The sequence below is a fragment of the Balaenoptera ricei genome, chromosome 6, assembly GCF_028023285.1.
Source record: "Balaenoptera ricei isolate mBalRic1 chromosome 6, mBalRic1.hap2, whole genome shotgun sequence".
NCBI classification, from domain to species: domain Eukaryota; kingdom Metazoa; phylum Chordata; class Mammalia; order Artiodactyla; family Balaenopteridae; genus Balaenoptera; species Balaenoptera ricei.
Window position 1 is genome coordinate 96481189 of NC_082644.1, and position 16632 is coordinate 96497820.

General features: G+C 41.3%; 1 long non-coding RNA gene across 2 annotated transcripts in view; it reads left to right on the forward strand.

Moving 5' to 3' along the window:
* The window catches only part of LOC132367919 (uncharacterized), a 301773-nt gene extending 286222 nt beyond the window's left edge, over positions 1-15551 (forward strand). For both annotated transcript variants that reach the window (XR_009503878.1, XR_009503877.1), the window contains exon 5: positions 14347-15551. This is a non-coding gene — a long non-coding RNA (uncharacterized LOC132367919). The remainder of the gene's footprint in view (positions 1-14346) is intronic.
* Positions 15552-16632: the final 1081 nt, after the last annotated feature.

The window sequence follows — 16632 nt, forward strand, 5'->3', positions numbered from 1 at the left end:
CATTTGTAAATTGAGGGTCATAATAATTCAGGATTATAATCTATATGCACGTGATGTCCAAATATGAAATATTTCCTCTCTCTAGACTCATGTTTTTCTAGCTCTAGTTTCTAATGAAAATTTCTTCATGCATATGCCGCACATTAATTACTTTAATAATAACAGTCCTCGTGTTTTGCTTGTATAGTTGTTTACCATTTACAAAGGGATTTCACATACATGATCCCATTTGAGTCTCATAATAACTCTGTGTGGCTCAGAGTGGGTAAGTGAATTATTTAGAGTTACACAGCAGTGTTGGGACATAAATCAGGGTCCCCTGACTCAGTCCAGTTCCAAGGCAGATTAAAAGTACAAAAGTTCAATCAGTGCATACTCCAACCTAGGCCTGAAACAGATGTGTGTGCAGATACCTCTTGGAATATTGCAAAGACTCTTAAGTCATTCTTGTTTGTTTTTGTATTCAAATGCCCAAATTCAGCTCTGTTCTCCAGTATTTTCTGATTTCTTATTATGTGTTAGCTTTGAGCGAGGCCCTGATTTTTTGTGAATGGACTCGCTGAGTCTGAAACATCTGGATTAGAGCAGGTAGACAATCAAGCCTGACCTGTTAAAACATCAAGTGTAACTTTCAAGAGGTCTTCTTTACAGTGATAGGGGTTGTGTTACCCAGGGACAGTAGTCAGTTGTTTTGTGGAACCTTTCCGTCTATTCAGCTCCGACATCTGGCTCCCAGGACACCTGATATAGAGAATGCTGAAAGCAAAGTAGCATGGTAACTCAAGGCTTCTGCTACTCAGAGCAAGAGCTTTCATGTAATCTCATAAAACTTGCAAAAGCTGCTAGCTCATTCCTGAGACAGCCATCCTCTCTCCCATCTACTTGGAGAGGAGAAGGAAATCCAGTGTTGGTCACCCCTTCCAAAGAGGGAGCCAAGGAAATGCTCCCAAATATCCCCCAGTCTCAGGAGAGCAGAGACCTTCCTGGGAGGGAGAACAGGGGAGCTCTTCACAGCGTACTCTGAGGGTGGGCTTGGGCTAATGTGATGCCCACCAGCAGGTCCCCACTCTGCAAGCACTCTCCTCTCACAGCAGATCCCCCCGCCCATCTTCCCTTGCAAATGCAGAGATTGAGGGCAGGTTACATGAAAGAAAAGGGGTTCAGGGTGATGGTTAGACTAGAAAGTGAGCCTAGTGGACAAAACGACACTATCCTACCAATCACACCCCTACCAGCATTTCTGCCTTCGCCCAGGTTCCCACAGGTAGAAAGAGAAACCTGTAGACACCAAGTCCCTGATGAAATCAGCATAAAACTTGGCCGCAAACACGTAGGCTTTAATCTAATCCCCTGACTGATCATTGGCTGCCTTTTCAAGAAGTAAGTTAGACTTGGGTACAATAGTTGAGACCTCTCGACTTTAAAGAAGTGGAAAGAGGAACTATCAGGCATGGAATCGCCCTTCAAGCCTCCTTTGTGTGTGAGAAGCTCAGAGCAGACCTCCAGATCCTGGAGGCACCAACATGTGGTCCCATCTCCTCTCAGCGGAAGCTCCGAGCTCCCTCTTCCCAGGCCCTTCAGCTGAGGATGGGCTGCTCAGAAATACCTGCTCATGTGAGTCCTAGGGCTCGACAGGGGCAGCGCCTTAGGGGACAGGGTACTTGCTACTGTGCCACATATTTAGTTAGAGCAGAGGTCAGTCTCGCCCAGCAGTGCCTCAAATCCAACCCCTTCCTAGTCAAGCTTCTTGGGAGGGGCCTTACACAGCTACATGCTGCTTATAATCCCAGGTGGGCTACAATCTAATTTATTTGGCTCTCAGAGGCCCCTTCCTTTCTACTTGGAGGTCCAAAATACCGAGAGCACCTCCTTAGCCCAAAGGAACAAGAAGCCCACAACCCCTCCATTAGTAAGTGCAATCAGACCTCAGGGAACATGGCACTGTCCCGAGGAGGTGCAATGTGTCACCCAACCCCAGGAAAGACAACTAGGGTCATAGAAAGAGGCAAGTGTGAACCATCCTCCGAGAGACACTGGATGGATATGGGTGAGTTTCGTGTGGCCAAGGCCTATAACTCAAGGAAGAGAAAACGAATCTTCCAAAGGACCTATCGGTTTGCCCCATTGTCTACCCCCAAAATGGTAACCTTGAAAACCCATCTTTCATCCAGTGTTATCTAAAAGGAATCCCATTTTCTTCTATGGCTTCCTTTGCTGTTTCTAAGATGCATTAACTCAACTATCATTTCATGAATTCGTAGAATATTCAGGTGTCTGGAATACATACACCCTGGAGAGGTGAGGGTTCCATATTGCATTGCCCTTAATCTGCTAGGGAGACAAATGAATCAACTGACAATTACATTTCAGAGAGATGGGGAAAACACAGGGGATACTGATCCAGCTGTTCTGGTAGGCAGGGTGTGAGAAGGCTTTCTCTGGGGTCTAGCACAGCACGAGAATCCCAGAAGAGTCACAGCCAAGGACAATGGTTTGGAGGAGAAATGTCATTTAGATCACTAGAGGAATTAATAGCTGACCCTCACATAGTGTTTTTAAGAAGGCACTGTTTCGAGCACTTAGTATGTACTAACTCATTTTATCCTCACAGTAACCCTATGAGGTAGTGTATAATTATCATCCTCGCTTTATAGCTAAAGAAACCAAGACTCAGGGATGTTAAGGAGTTTGGCTAAGGCCATGAGAATGGCATGCCTCAGATTTTCACCCAGACGGTCTGGTTCTGCAGACCATGTTCTTAGCCTGTTCCCTCTATGGCCTCTACTACAATGATAAAAATCTCAAATCTGGAGCCAGAAAGCAGAGAATGAACAATGAAGTATGAAAGGAGGAGCAGGGACTTTGTATACTATACTAAGTCCTTATTTCTCAAATAGGGGTGCAGATATTGCCAAGGGTATGTGATGATTGGTCAGGGGACATGACAAGCCATCATCCATTATTTTGTAAGTATAAATGTATAGAAAAATATCTCAAGTTTGTACTCTAAAATTATTTTGTTGACACACCACACAAAAGCAACAACAGTCAGCTACTTGATCCTACAAGCTGCATTCGATCCAATGTTTTGTTTATTACACAGGGTTTACAAAACAAAATATGCTTAATTCTATTTCTTACTAATGAATTCCCTGATAATGCCAAAGTACAGAAAATTGTTCTCTGTGTGTATGTGTATGTGATTTGGGGCTTATTATTTTCATTTATTTTAAAGTGAATGATCTTGAGTTTGAGAATATTTATCAGCCATTAAAAACTGGAAGTTTTAAGCATTAACTTGAAAGTGGTAAAAACTCTGCAAAATGAGCAAAATCTAGAAATAACCTGAAATCACTGACCAAGAAAGCCATGGCCCTGCCTCACTACATACTTCATAGGAGGAAAATGGTAGCACTAATCAATGACACTTAATGAACAGATAGTTTATTTCAGAAGATAGCTTTAAAAGTCTGTGCTTAAATGCTTCTTAAAATATGTACCTTGCTGTTGCATGATTTTCTCACTTCAAGGGCTTAAACTTTGATGTATCTTGTGTTAAGAAAACTTTCAGCCATAAAAGCATAACTACATATGTATTTGGCATTAATTTTTTTTTATTACTGCAACTTTTGTAGGATAATTATCTGAACTTTTTGAACCACGAAGCATATTTTAGATGGGACCAATATGATGAAAAAAAATCAAGCAAACAAAATATGCTTAACATTTCTTTTGAGTTCAATATCAAAAATCATCTTGGGGGACTTCTCTGGTGGCGCAGTGGTTAAGAATCCGCCTGCCAATGCAGGCGACACGGGTTCGAGCCCTGATCCGGGAAGATCCCACATGCTGCAGAGCAACTAAGCCCGTGCGTCACAACTACCGAGGCTGCGAGCCACAACTACTGAGTCCGCGTGCCTAGAGCCCATGCTCCACAACAAGAGATGCCACCGCAATGAGAAGCCTGTGCACCACAATGAAAAGTAGCCCCCACTCGCTGCAACTAGAGAATGCCCACACAGCAATGAAGACCAAAGCAGCCAAAAATAAATAAATAAGCGAAGAAATTAATTAATTAATTTAAAAAAAAAGAAAATCAACTGACCAAAAAAAAAAAAAAAATCATTTTGAAAGGTGAAACACAAGTAACAGGGGGAAAGATACGGCCAAATCAAGTTAAGGTCAAAAAGAGGCAACCATGCTGAAAAAGTGTCACTATTGAATGATACTATCACACACTGTTTTTTAAGGTGCTCAGAAATATATTCTTGAACAAGTGGTTGAAAAACTGAAATTAATTTGATTCTTTAATGTCTAACTATATAAGACACTGATGCTGGTTTTGTGGTCCTTTTATTTGCTTTTCCTATATTATTTTTAGATTGAAAATATTTGGATTAAAATATTTGTTTGCAAAGAGTGACATGATATAAACATTTTCAAAATAATATATAAATTTAAAAATAAGTTTGTATACATATAAAATATATACATACACACATACACATATGAGTTGTGTGCTCAGATCAAAACCACCATGCACCCTCGAATACATTAGTCACGTTTGTATTATTCTCTGAGAATGCATCACCCAAAAAATACATCTCGTGAATTTCACAGTATGTTCGATGGAGTAGAAAACTGACAAATCTTATTTAATAAAGAAAGTGGTGTGAATATTCATCTCAAGATAAAGCCAAAATGAAATGAGATGTAGCTTTGAAAACCTACTCTACTCTGCAAAATGTATATTTGTTTAACCCAAGAAATAATTGAGGCGTGATTTTCTAATGAAGGACTAAATGGGTCTTTTTGTCATAGAAGGGGAGAAATATAACAGAGAGTGGGAACCTGTATAAAGTGAAGGATTTCATTGTTTTCCTCCATGATTAGATAGTGGTCCACAAATTTTGGTTCTCTGGATGTACAAACATGTTCAAACATTCTATGCACAAATGAAAAACAAAACTGAAGATTTATTGACGTTTGGCAATTGAACGATGAGGATTAATTTGGGAATTTTGTTTTTGAGAATATTATTCCACTTACATGTGATGAAAGTTACAAGAGTAATAGGAAAATGAAGAACACTCCCCGTCATGCTTCTCTGGAGAGACCGTATACTTTATCATCCAAATCAGTAATGGAAATGGGTCCTATGACTTGAGACTGAAACTTGGCCCTATTTAGTAACATGCCAGGACAATGTCATAAACCATGACTTTTGAAGTACTCCAATAAATTCTGCCACTATATATTTTGCCCTATACCCCCAGACATCTCACCCCCAAAAACAACAACAAAAAAGAATGAAAAGGAAAAAAGAAAAAGAAAATATAATACAGCACCATTTCCCTGTATGATGGTTAATTTTATGTGTCAACTTGACCAGGACATGGGTGCCCAGATATCTGGCTAAACATTATTTATGGGTGTGTCTGTGAGGGTGTTTCTGGATGAGATTAGCATCTGAATTGGCAGACTGAGTAAAGCAAGTTGCCCTCCCCAATGTGAGTGAACCTCATCCAAGTTGTGGAGGGTCTGAATAGCACAGAAGGGTGGAGGAAGGAAGAACTGGCTCTCTGCCTGTTTGAGCTGGGACATCAGTCTTTTCCTGCACTTGGACTAGGAATTATACCTTTGGCTCCCCTGGTTCTCAGGCCTAGGGTCTCGGACTGGAACTATATCACTGGCTTTCCTGGGCCTCCAGGTTACAGACTGCAGATTGTGGGGTTTCTCAGCCTCAGTAATCTCATTAGGCATTTTCTTATAATCAATCAATATCTTTCTCTCTCTCTCTCCCCACCCCCATATATATATATATATATCTCTCTCTCTCTATATCTATATATAGAGAGAGAGATATATATATATACACACACACACACACACACACACATATGTAGAATATATATATTCTCTCTCTCTCTCTATATATATATACGCACACATATATAGAGAGAATATATATATTCTATTTCTCTGGAGAATCTTAATACACCCTGAGATAGTGAAAGATATTGACAAGTGGACAATTCAGATGGTTCCCTTCCCTTCCATCCCTTCCGTCTCTGATCTTGTACCACATGGTTGTATTTACCTGCTTCAATCCTTGGGAGTATTTCTCTGGAAGAGTTTGAAAAGAATGCCATAGGCAGATGGGAATCACTGAAGGAGTACAGACCAGAGAGAGGCCTCACAAGATTTGATTCTAGAGCAGTCACTCATTCTTGCTGCAGGGAAGCTGATGGAGAGAGGCGGGGTAAAAATTGAGACATGGATTCAACTGATGTGGTCAGTTGTCCAGGTGAGAAATCATGAGAACCAGAGCTCAGAACCTGAATATGAGTGGAAAATATATTAAAGGTATGAAGACGCTTTAACATTTCAGGTTAGAAGTGGCTTTGGTCAACCATGGAAACTCTTTCTAACCTGGTTCTCTATAACTTGATGTCTAAGCTACTCCTAGTCAATTGACTCTGTTTCAAGGCTCCAGTTCCAAATTTCTATTGGCAAGGAACTGAAATGGCAAAGAATACCTGCTTTATATTTATTTGAGGCCAGAAGATGGGTTCACCAGATATTAATGTGGCAATCCAGACCTATTTCCAGGTAATGGGGTATTCAGAAAATGGAAGTATGGCACGTTTTCTTTAGTAAACATCTGCATATGAAATAGGAATTGGGTTCTAAGCATAGCACAGGAGGAAGAAGAAAAGTGAAATGGAAGGAAATTAACATTTGTTAAAAGGTGGCCATTGTGCAAGGCACTTTGCACATCTGTTGCTTGTGACCTTTCCCCTGAGGTAGAACAATTCTTCCTGCTTTATAGATGGAGAGAGGTAAATTTCCCACAGTTATGTGGCTGTTAACATAGGACTCAAGATTCCAAACAGGTATATCTGTCTTGAAAATACAAGCTTGTCCCGGCCTCTGCGAGACGCTGTTTGACCTAGCATGCAGGGATGACTAGCTTTGGGACCACCCCTCTTGGAATAACATTTTGCTTCCTGGCAAGAAAACAGGAAGCCCCCAATATAGTCTCTAACTAGCCTCTTTCTGGAACAAGTAGGTCTTCCTCAAGTTCTTTTCATGATTAAATTGTATCCCTAAAGGCCCCAAATTAGGTCACTTGTATCTGTGAGTTCCAGTTCCACTTCACCTATTTAATTAACAAACTTTAATCCAGTGCCTTCCATATGCCAAGCCCTAGGCCATGCTACAGGCTATATCAAGGCTGACCCTGCCCTCAAGGAGCTCTCAGCATAGAAGAGAGGAGACATGGGTATAAATAATCACGATGCAAGGCAAACATAGTATCATGTTAAAGATACATCTGGAGTGATATGGAAATTTTAGAAGAGATCATCCAAGGAAAACTTCGTGGGTAAAAAGACATTTGGGCTGGGCTGGAAGGATACACTGAAATTCAATGTATGGCATTGGTGTAAGGTGTCCCAGGTGGGGAAAAGTATAAATGGAGGCCCAGAGGCTGGTAATCAGGAGCATGGGTGGGCAGGGAACAGCAAGTAGCAGTGTAGCGATGCTGAGGCCCCAGCCAAAGGCGGTGAGACTCAGGTGCTGGATGTTTTTCCCCATTCTGACACTGACATTTGAGAGTTTGATTGGGTTCCCGGCTCTTCTCAGGAACGGCTGTGGCAGTCTTCAAGGCTGGTGCAAGGCTGAGGCTTTCTATCTCTGTGCAGACTTTTTCCTTTTGATGAGCCCCTGGCCATGGGAAATCCACCTCATCTCCTGGTACTGTTATCAAACCTCATACTTGCATTTAAAATGGGGTCAAAAAAGAAGAGAAGAAAAGGGCAATTGATTTGTATGTTTCAGTCTTTTCCTCAGGAACACGCTGAGCTTTCACTCTGGGGTGACTGCAAAAGAGACCCTGCCTGTGATTAGATCTGTCAGGCAGTGGCTGTGTTACGCCGGGTACCTGGGGAAATGAAACCACGGGCAATTGCCAATGTCTGCGTGCCGGGGAGCTGTCTGCTTGCAGCACAATAATAGGCCAGTTTGTTTGCATGTGTACAGGAGCCACGGGGCAGGGGGATTTTCGATTTGAATCAGGGTTGGACAGATGCTAAGGCCCCTTCTTAAATCTCAGATTATATGACTCTGTATATATGGACAGATGCACACCATGAAATGATGCTTAAGTGTATGTAGAGTCAAGAGGAAGGTCCTCATTTTACCCCTCGTCTTGATCATACGCATTCCAAATACCACGCAGCTACCAGAGTGGCACTTCCAAAACATAAATCTGACCACATCACCCTCCCTTTCTTGCTTAGAAACCTTCAATGCCCCCCCCCACAGTTATCTAGAGGATGAAGCCCAAGCCACCCAAGACTTGCCATGACCTGGCCTCAGCTCACTTCTCCAGCTTTAGTCTCCACATTCCCCATGTCACACGTTATGGTCCAGCCACAGTGGGCTGTTTGCAGCTCCTGCACACATCCTCCTGTTCACATTGCTTCGCTGAACCCTGCCCCCTTTCCCGCACCCCTCCCTCCACCTCTCTCTCGCTCTTTCTCTCACAGGTCTATAATGTCTTTCTCAATCTTCTTGCCCAGGTAACAGCCCCCCTCCCATTTTTTTTAAAGACTCAGCAAAGTTCTTATTTCCTTCAGAAACCCTCCTTGACTGCACTAGTCTCAGAGTGGTGCCCATATGTCTATCTCGTCCTTAGACCACTGTATTCTAAACTACCTGCTTCTATGAATCCGTCTGTAAACTGTAACCTCCTCAAGGTCAGGTACTTTATTGTTTGTATCTGTGACCCTCTAATGTCAAGCACAATGCCTGGCACAGTGCTGCACACAGTGACTGTTAGTTGCAAAAGTATCAGGTGAGATGGATGGATGGATGGATGGATGGATGGATGGATGGACGGACGGACGGATGGATGGACGGACGGACGGACGGACGGATGGATGGATGGATTGATGGAAGATGGAAATGCGTCTACAAAGTAGATACATTCCAGGATTCTCTTTCCAACCTTGATGGGATGATTAATTTTGTGTGTCAACTTGACTGGACCAACGGCTGCTGAGATAGCTGGCTAAAAATGATTTCCAAGTGCATCTGTGAGAGCGTTTCTGGAAGAGATGAGCATTTGAATTGGTGGCCTGAGTAAAGTAGATGACCCCTCCAATGTAGGCGGGCATCATCCAATCCACTGAGGGGCTCGATAGAACAAAGAGGTGGAGGAAGGTTGAATTCTTTCTCTGCCTGGTTGCATGAGCTGAGTCAAAGGTCTTCTCCTGCCTTCAGCCCTTCTGCCTCTCAGGCCTTCAGATTCAGACTGGAACCTCACCATTGTTTCTCCAGCTCTCAGCTTCTGAACTGCATCACCACCTCTCCTGGGTCTCTAGCTTGCAGACAACAGATTGTGAGAGTCTTTGCCTCCATGGTCACAAGGAATCAATACCTTATAATAACTGTAGTATAAATAAATAGGATATATGTATCCGATTGGTTCTGTTTTTCTGGAGAACCCTGACTAATACACTCGGCAAGGTGTTATTTTCTTTAATTTTACAGAAGGAGCTACCGTGACACCGAAAGGCAAATATCACACAGCTAACGCTAACCTTTAAAACTGAATTTGGAATCCCCTTTTCCTACCCTAGTGCTCATTCCTGTCCTTTGGCACCTCTCAGTGACGAAGTACCCATTGCTTCTCGAATCCTGAATTGCCTAGATTTAGAATTCTACAGCTCAAGCAAACCTAAAAGAAGATTCATCCTACCCGATCCTCCTATTTTCTCTTCTTAGTAGATAATTAAGAGCTAGAAGTGGTCAAGTGACTTGACACCTCATTCATCCTTCAACATCCTGCTCAGTCATAACCACGATTATCATCCTAAGTAAATGTAGAGTTACGGCCGTGATCTATGCTGCTGAGAAGAAGGTAGACACAACAAGAGCCTACGATGCAATAAAGGAAACTAACCGAATCAGCACTCTGATGAGGAGCTAATTAATCATTAAATAAATATTCATTGACTAAATACTATGTGCCAGTGACTCTCCTAAGTGCTGAGTACATAACAGTAAGTAAACAGTCTAAGTCCCTGCTGTGTGGACCTTACATGTTAATGGGAGGGAAGAGACAATAAATACATGATGAACTAGATGCTATTTTGGAGAGGGATAATAGACATGAACTGGCAAAGAGAAGGGAGTAGTCCAAGAAGTACAAAGAGCATAGACAAGAGCAAAGGAGGAGCATAGAAGGTTTGAGGACCCAAAAGATTTCTATGATTGGAACATGGAGATGAGAGTGTCCCCAGAAGAGACCAGAGATGATTAGTCAGGTCTCAGATCATGCTAAGCCTGGGTCATGTCGAATTTGTATTACATCCTCAGGGCAAGAAAAATCACTGATGTGTTTTAAATAGGAAGTGGCCTGATTAGAAGGATATGTGTGTGTTTTAAATATCTGGTTGCTGTGTAGAAAATTGTTGGGAAGGGAACAGTAGTAACTCTGAAGAGATAAATTAGGAAGCTATCCCAGTAGTTCAGGTGAGAGACAATGGTGGCCTAGACTTGGATGGGGCAAGGAAAAATGAAGAGGAGCATTAGGAGATGTCAGGGTTGACACCTACATTTCTGTCTTGCATTTGGGTAGTTGATTATGCCACTCAGTGAGAGCAATGACACCAGGAAAGGAACATATTTGGAATTGGAAGAGTCAGCAGTCCAAGAATAAAGTTTTGTACATGTCATGGTTGAGATGCTCATGAGGCATCAGAGTGAAGGTATCAAGTAATCAGTTCGGTTATATGAATCTACAGTTCACAACAGATTGGAGCTGGAAATGTAAGTCTAGGAATCTTGAAATATGGAGAGAGTACATGAAGCTATGGGAATGGATGAGTTCACCTAGGGAAAGATGGAGAAGATGAGAAAAGTCCCAAAGAACTCCAACATGAAGAGGAGTCATCAAAGGAGACAGAAGCAGAAGCAAAGGGGTAAAAGAGGAGATTGTAATGTTCCAGAGGCTAAGGAAGGAGAAAGTTTCAGGGAGGAAGGAGTGTTGAGTGCTGCGGAGATTTCAAATACGGTGCTGGCTGAAGACTGTCCATTGGATTTGCAACAAGGTGGTTATTGATCACCTTATCAAAGGCAATTCTAAAGGAGCTAGCTGGATAGAATGGGTTGAAGAGTGGATGGTAGGTGAGCATGTCTAGATACCACGTTACCACTTTTTTGAAGAGCTGGCTGTGAAAGAAAGTAGTTTCTATCGTAAATGTGCTTAAGTGATGAATTTTGGTTTTTTATTCAATATCTATCCACATTGCTGGGCTGTAAACTTCTTAAGATCAGGCAATAACATCTTTCTTGTTTACTTCTGCATATTCAAGAACTTTCACACTTCTCAATTCATGGTTAATCTTAGTAATATTTGATAAGTAAATGAATAAAAATGAGTAAATAAGGATTTAGGGAATATCTTGAACAACTATTTTTGGGAAAATGATAAAGTTGCATTTAGAATATATTCATGTCATTGGAAGTTAATTTGTTGGAAGCAACTATATTGCCATGCTCTGCCACTATCAGGGAGAGACTTTAGGCTGAAAAAACCATAGTCCCTGCTCTGCCATTTTTGGGAAGAGAATTCCACTCTGACTGTTGTTTCCTTGAGACTTGCCCTTCTTGTCTCTCATGCTGTTGCCTTAATTCCAGCCTTTATTATTCCTCACTTATTCTAATGCAATTTTTAAGGGCTCTATGCACCATAATCCTTTTGCTGCTATCTGTAAATCAAAAACAAAACAACACCAAACAGTAAAACCAGAGCTTATGCATATGCTGATATTAAAAGAACTTGTCTCTGTATTTCACTGCTTGCAAAATTCTGGATAAATCATGTAGCAGACACAGGCTCATTCACCCATGCATTATTGGCACCCTAAGCATGAGCTTAACCCACCTACTGAGGAATTTATTATTCCTCCAGGCTTGCCTCTCTCCAGTTCACCCTCTTCCAGAGTGATACTAACATACAGATGCAATCTTTTCACGTGAAATCCTTCATTGGCTCTTCATGACCTATAGGACAAAGTTCATTCTCCTTAGCCTGGCTTACAAGGTTTTCCATTTTATGATCCCTGGAAATTTCCTGGTCTCATCCTTTGCCACAATACAGATGTACTCCAGCCATTCTGTATTGTTCATAGTTCCCTGAATACCTCTTGGGATCTCACAGATTCCTGCATTTGCATGACCTGATCTCTCTGCCTGGAATCTCTCTCCAACTTCACGCACCTTCCTCCATCTCTCCAGACTCAGATAAAAATCACCTGCTCTCTTAGGCCTTCACAGAGTCTTGGTTAGGTGCCCCTCTGTGCCACTGCATCACATTCTGGTTTTGCCTAATCTACCTACTATATTGAAACTGACCTCATCTCTTTCCCACACGACTCCTCCTAATAGTGACAGCCAACATTCATTGACCCTTTAATGAGCTTTACGTGTGTCATCTCATATAATTCTCACAACAACCCTATGAAGAAGGTACTATCAATATTGTATTTCACATGTGACAAAGTTAAGACCTAGTGTGACTTGTCCAAGGTCACACATATAGCAAGAGATAGACCAGGAATTTGAACCAAACTATCTGACACTGAAATCCCTACTCTTAACCATTGCACTAGACTGTGAACTTCTTGAGGGCAAGGAGTGAACCTCATTCATCTATATGTTCCCAGATCTTTGCACTAGATTTGGAACAATGAGAAGTTGGTGGATGTTTGTTGTATGAAAAGAATGAATGAATAAATTTACTTCATTATAGATTATTTCTCTTATCTCCTAGACGTTGTTAGGAAAATTAGATTTGTGCATTTTTTTCTAATGAGAGAGTTCAAAATAGAAAGGAGTCTAGCATAAATCAGAAGGGTGAAAGCACTGGAAGCCTTTCCACATGGATGAGGAATTAGATTTGTTTGGTCTCGTGTCAAGAGCTTGAATTAGGGCCAAGGGAAGAAAGTATCAGGGAAATAGTTTTTACTCACTGGGAATTAAAACAATTTCTCTTCCAGAGCTGTATAAAGAGGGCATGGGCTGCCCAGTAAAGGGATGAGATCCCCATTCCTGGGGGGTGTGCAAGCAGAGGCTGAAGGGCCACTGGATGAGATGTTGCAGAGAAATTTTAATGATCTAATGAGGCATTTTATTGGATGACCTTGGAGCTCTTTTCCATCCAGAAGTCATATGAGTCTATGAAATAGAAAAAGGAAGGGGAAAGGGAAAGAACTAAAATTGGAACAGATGAAGCAATATTTTTTAATTTTCCTGTTGGTGTAACTGAAAGTCTAAGTTTATGGAAGAGCAACGTTTGTGAGGATTTATCTATCAAATCGAAGAGAATAGGCAGATGGAAATAAGCTAATTGAAAGAACTTACTATGAGGACCTTTCTCTTTAAGGGACTGATTCTGCCCCAGTTTTCTTCTACCCTTGAGGCTCCTCATTTCCACCACCTACACTGGAGGTGACTTTCCTGGGAGTGGTGGGCTTCTGTGAAATGGTAACAGGGAGAAATAGAAATGGGCACCCCTACAGTGGGCCTGTTTTGAGGGGAGAAGAGACAGGCAGAGGGAAAAACCTCCAGCAGAGGAGAGATGGAAGAAATGAAGGGGAATCCCACGCTGGCTGGTGGGATCGAACTTTGTGAGGAAATTCTGCCCTTCTGTAGAGGTATCAGAATTAAGGATGATGGCTCTAACCCCAGAGGCAGGGGAGAGCACCTCCACCTATTTCTAGGATCTCAGGCTTTCCCCGGCTTGTGTGAGAAAAAGAAAAGAACAAAGAGAGACTGAAGGGTGAGAAAGAGCATCTGGTGGGGCAATGGCAGTCTTGGCTTGTTAGAGAGGCAAAGCCCTGGAGTGTGGGCTAGGCGGTGGCGATGGGAAGGGAAGGCAGTATCAGAGGATGCAGGGGTGCCCTGCAGGGGTGCCCAGGCCTCAATGCCAGGAAGGGTGAGTCTGGCCTGAATGCGGGCATCAAGGCTGAGTTTGGGAGGCCTTCTAATACCAGAGAGCAGCAGGCCTTAGGGAATGGAAGCTGGCATTCTAGTAACTTGACTGGTATGGCCAGAAAAGTCCCCTTTGTCACTCTCTCTTTCCTGAAACTATAACCTCCTAGTAACACCTTTAGATTTTACTTAAGCAACTTGAAGAGAAAAATCCTACCTTGTTTATGTTTGTTTCCCCAGAGTGTAGCACAGTGCCTGGGACACCATGCACTAACTAAATGTTTCTGAAATGACTGACTAAATGAATAAATGAATGAAGAGTAATCACTATTTTTGTATTAGACACTGGATGGAGTAGGAGATGGAATCTACAAATGAGGAAGAGATCCCCCATGTTCCTAAAAAGACTGATGTCAAGTGGGGAAGCTGAATATGCATACGGTTAATACAATGGAACAAAGGCGGATGAAGGAGGAGACAATGTTGAGTTCAGGCTGCATCTAGAAGTTACTGGACTCAAATTCCATATGAGCACATTGGGACTTTGACACCAAAGAGTCTTGCCTTTTCTCTCTCTCTCTTTTTTTTTTAATTTATGATTGTTGATGTAGTAGACCGGCATTCTGAATAATTTAGAAAATGTTAAAAGGCAGGACAAATATAAGTCAAGCTCACCACTCAGCAGCAACCTATTATTACAATTTAGGCACATTGCTTTCCAGAACTTTTTCTTTGCACCTTTTCCTTCATAATGGAGATCATATTGCACCTAGGATGTGATGTTACTTTTTCCCTTCCCCCATTTACCATGTTGTTAAAATGTTCTTCCTAAGCATGACATATGACTATCATAGTCTATCATACGTCTGTACCACAACTCATTAATAATTTGATTTCTGCCGGACACTTGAGTTCTTCAAATATTTAATATTATAAAAATTAAATTAGACTCCTAGAAAACTAATTCCCAATAAAGGCAGAAATCATTTTTACAGTTCTTGATGCACCTTTCCAAACTGACCTCATCTTAGTCCATTTGGACTGCTGTAACAAATTACCACAGCTTATAAACAACAGAAATTTATTTCTAGCAGTCGTGGCGCCTGGGGAGTTCAACATCAAGGCACCGGCAGGTTCGGTGTCTGGTGAGCGCCCACTTCCTGGCTCATAGATGGCTATGTTTCTTCACTTGGCAGAAAGGGGTGAAGGAACTCTTTGGGGCCTTTTTTATAAGGATACACAGGCCTTTCATGAGGGCTCCACCCTCATGCCCTAACTGCCTCAAAGTCGCCACCTCCAAATACCATCACACTGGGGATTAGGTTTTAACATATGAACATTCAACATATAGGGGAATGTTTAATTGAATTATGGCACATATGCTCAATGAACTTGTGATGCATGCATTTTAAAATATAATGAAATCTTTGTGGAAATATGAGAAAAAGATGTTATTTATGTTTAAATAAAATCATATAAATATGGTATCAATATATATGCAGGATGGAAAAGGTCAAAAGGAGAAAAGTTGCTTTTGTTGTGTATAGAGGTAGACACTGCATTTATAATATAATTTTTCTTTTCTTTTTTTAATTGCAGGTAACATTTATTGAACATACCATATTTCAGATATTATCTCTGCCACGCACAAAGCACTTGTCATGTACTATTTAGAATATTTTTCATGACAACTCTATTATATTGTCGCTATCATTGTATCTATTTAAAAGAGGATGTAATTGAGGCTCAGAAAGGCAAAGTACTTTGTCTAAGGTCACTTGGCTAGTAAAAGGCAAATCACATACTCAAATTCAATTCTCTCTAATATAAGACCTGGTGCTCTTAACCACCATACTATGTTGCTTGAATTCCTTTTATATTTTAAGCTGCTAATTATTTATTTTGTATTGTGGTAAGACATTTAACTTGAGACCTACCTTCTTAATAAAGTCTAAATATACAATACAGTGTTGTGAATATAATTTTTCTTAAGTTTATCTTGATTTGTTTCCTCTTAATTTTCAGCCCTATGAGACAGCTTTCCCCCTTCATCCCCAAGCAGAATGGTATATAAATGGTTCCCTAACTGAAAGGCATATAGTAGATGTTTTCAGGGTAAGGTCAAGGTCACAAGTAATATGAAATCTTCACATATGACCTCAACCTGGGAGAGCCAAGGAAATCAGACAGCAGTTTGTTTTTCAAGTTTCAGGAAAAAAAAAAAAAAAAAAACACCTTTCTAGTCAGTTGAAGGAGGAATCCTACAGGCCTGGAGGAGCTTCACACAGATTGGAAAGAATGTATTTGGCCAGAGAGTCCCTGGCCTGAGTAGCTGATTTTTAAGGAGAGGAAAGGAAATCCCAGATAAAACTGCAAAAGCAGATGTCACAGAGGACAATAGATATGAGAAAAAGAAGCAACGTGGTATGAAGTATCACAGGAACACTCAGATAAAAATATGTTCAGAAATATGTCTTATAGCTTCCTTGTGGACATGCCAACACATTCAGGACAAGGATCAATCAAGAGAAGGAATAAAGCACAAAACTGTCAAATAAAATTTCAGAGGTATCAGTGCAGCTTGATGGAGTAGGTATCAAGGACGAAAAATGACAATTGAAAGTTAAG